This window comes from Acromyrmex echinatior, chromosome 14, assembly GCF_024713525.1.
Source record: "Acromyrmex echinatior isolate Ae372 chromosome 14, ASM2471352v2, whole genome shotgun sequence".
Lineage (NCBI taxonomy): Eukaryota > Metazoa > Arthropoda > Insecta > Hymenoptera > Formicidae > Acromyrmex > Acromyrmex echinatior.
The window spans coordinates 3,859,119-3,862,307 of record NC_141865.1 but is presented as its reverse complement, the minus strand read 5'-3'; the positions used below and the strand labels follow the sequence as shown (position 1 = coordinate 3,862,307).

The 3,189-nt window shown below is 38.0% G+C and overlaps 1 long non-coding RNA gene across 1 annotated transcript; it reads left to right on the top strand.

Annotated features, from left to right (window-relative positions):
• The first annotated feature begins 515 nt into the window (after window positions 1–515).
• On the top strand, window positions 516–2,289 carry LOC147907360 (uncharacterized). The gene is made up of 2 exons (XR_015547368.1): window positions 516–1,669; window positions 1,750–2,289. It is a non-coding gene; the product is annotated as an uncharacterized LOC147907360 (long non-coding RNA).
• The last annotated feature ends 900 nt before the right edge of the window (window positions 2,290–3,189 follow it).

Below are 3,189 nucleotides of genomic sequence, written 5' to 3'. Positions count from 1 at the left end.
AATTACTAACAAAATAGCTATAATTTGAAATTGCAAATGTTGCATTTTTGCAGGTGTTGTATCAAATTATATTGATGATATCATCGCCAAAACATGTTAATGTCCTTGAAAAAATTTGTTATATTATGCTAATAAAGCAGTTATATATTAGCTGATATTGCATATTTGGCAACGTCGCATTTATATCAAATTATATTAATGATTATCATTTTTGAGAAATCTTAAATTACGCTAACAAAGCAACTGTATATTAGCTGATATTGCACTATTTGGTCGTTGCATAACGTCGCATCTCAATTATATCATATTATACATATTGTTTGAGATCGGTAATTCGAAAAAAAAGGTAAGAATTCTTTCGGTCGACCAACAGTAATTGTTATTGAACGCACGCACAAGGCGAGCTCGTGATTTCATCTCGAGCTTGACATTAAGCCTCGTCAAAGTCAGAGATTCATTGTTCTTTAATCTTTTCAAAACAATTCGGTACACGCAAACAGGCACCGGCAACGGACCATCGAAAGTTCTAGAACAATTCAATTCGCGCACGCGAGCGCCGCGCTCCGACGAATACGTCACGCGCTGTCACCAATCCCGCGTACGGATTTTCTGTCGCGCATGACTGTTACGTTGAACGTCGCTGGAAAAGAATCGAAAGCGCCAATCAATTTTGTACAACCAATGTCACGTGATAATTACGATTGTGGCAAAATTTAATTGGATTTCTCTCAAGAAGAAAGCCCAGACAAAACGAAAGCAATAAATGCTTCGATCTCGCCGGTTCTCAGGGCAGATTGCTTAAGTAGTTTACACCGCTTATACCGTTTACACCGCTTAGAGTTCTTAGACTTCTTAGAGTTCTTACTTCTAAAAGTTCTTCGAGTTCTCAGAATCATAGTCTCGCTACTATACCGCTTCGTAAAACCGCCGTGCCAACCGCTTAGTGAAAACCGCTATAAAGCGAATCTTTTCAAAAGTGCCGAGAAAATCGCCGAGATTTTCCTTCACCGCGATTCCAAATACAATTTTGGAAAAGGTGACCGCATTTGATATTTTGTTAATCTAATATTTAATTAATTATATTTTTTGACTCTGTAACTGATTATATTAAAGAAAATTCTTTTGTTAAATTAAAAAGAAACGAAGTTCTCTTTACTGTCGTGTATCATATCAACCGTGTGCCGTTCTCTCACTCGAACCTTTCCGCGCCGTGCATTCTCGCACATTTTCTGATCCTTCGAGCCGGATTTGAACTAGCGAGAAACATTGTTAGACAAACGCCGCATCACTCTAAAATTTCACGTCATCTCTCTCGCTCTGATTCGCTCTCGCACACATATATATTATTTGGCAATGTCGCATTTATATCATATTACATTGTCATTGTTATTGCGATACATGTTAAATGTCCTTGAAAGAAATCCTATATTACGCTGACAAAGCTCTATTAAAACTTGTAAATTTGCTGACACTGCAATTTGCAGTGTCAGATTACATTAATGTCATTACCAGATGTCTCTAAAAATCTTTTGTTACAAAAAATTGTTGGAGGGGATAAGATTTAAATAAAGATTGGAGCAACGATACTACATCAGTCGCTTAGACAGATTCGTTTTGCAGTGATCTCCAGAGCTGGAGTGAATTCATACGTTCAACGTAAGTCGAGCAAGTAAGTATTTCAATTATATTTGTTTGTGAAGATTTTTTTCTCTATATATTGCTTATTCATTTGTTTTTTTTTCATTACAGCGCGTCTTTTCATACCATTTTGACAAGACTATTAACGTTGACACTGACAGCTTACAAATTTCTGGAGATCAGGATGTGAGATCAATATCTTACATAGAAATTGCAATTGGCAATACCCGAGGTAATCGCATCATCTTGCCGCATGCTACGTTCATCGAGAAACGGGCAGATATCTAGCGATTGATACAGTCATCTATATCATCGAAAGTGAAATGATACTAAACCTTGTCATTGAAGTTGTTAAAATACGTGATGTTGACAATGTGAAATTATATGACAAGTGTTTATATATGAAATCGACTATACTTTTTTATGTTTGAATTCGAACAATATGTCAAATATATTTCGATTTATGCCAATATTGTAAGCGATAAATTTAAATATTTTGCGACTCATTTGCATCAAATAAATAACAAAAGTGATACTATAGATATTTTGGGTAAGATAAAAATTCATATATTGAATACGAAATGATAGTATATGCTGTAGATAATATTATATATAATGCATTACATGACAAATAAATGTCTAAAATAAAAATATCTCCGTGTCTGCAATTAATTGTTCCTTCTTTGCGGCATCGTATTACGCGCGCGTCATCACGCGACATGATTACGCGCGATCACATCATCGAGTATTCTAAAATAATAATAGTTATAATTTGATAGAATATAAAAAATATTTCATGAATAATCGCATTGACTAGACGCTGCAGGAAAGATTACGTAAGAAGAAAATAGCAACGCATAAGAGATGGTAAGTATACATGGTAAGTATAGCGCACGGTGGGGATCACATTCGGAGGTGGCGACGAGGACCGGCAATGGACTGTGGCTATTGGATCGCGTGCTATGCAATATGGCGCCGGTGGTTACCAACCACGGCGAAGGACGTATGGCGGGAAAAAGTTAGGTTGAGAATGAGCGCTACGCACTGCTTCTGATTTTATGCCATGAGGCGTTTTAATACACACTTAATGCCTAATTAACTAAATACTGAATACAAATGTTGATTAGAAAGTAGAGACGTGATTGCGCGTGTAAGTCGGCTCGGATACCGGCATCGTGTCGCGGAGTTACAATACTAGAACTATGAAAATACACTCTAAGAATTTATCTGACGACGCTAATAATTATCGCGGACATGAATAATGATCGGTATCGGCCTCGCGGAATACACAAAGTAATTCGGAGCTTTAGCGTCCGAGTTCTAACTTACTGACTATCGCAGAGACTGCACGAGGTCTGCACGCGGCACGCCATAACGCCGGAGAGAGAATGGGGAGAGTCATGGAAAGAACGACCGTATCAGCGTCGCGACGGACGCGCGCAGCGCCGCAGCTAACGTTCGCAGCGCCGCAACTAACGCTCGCAACGCCACAGTACTCCCCTCCTAGTGTAAACGTTAAAGAAAGAAATACTGGCTAAGATATCGCTAGAA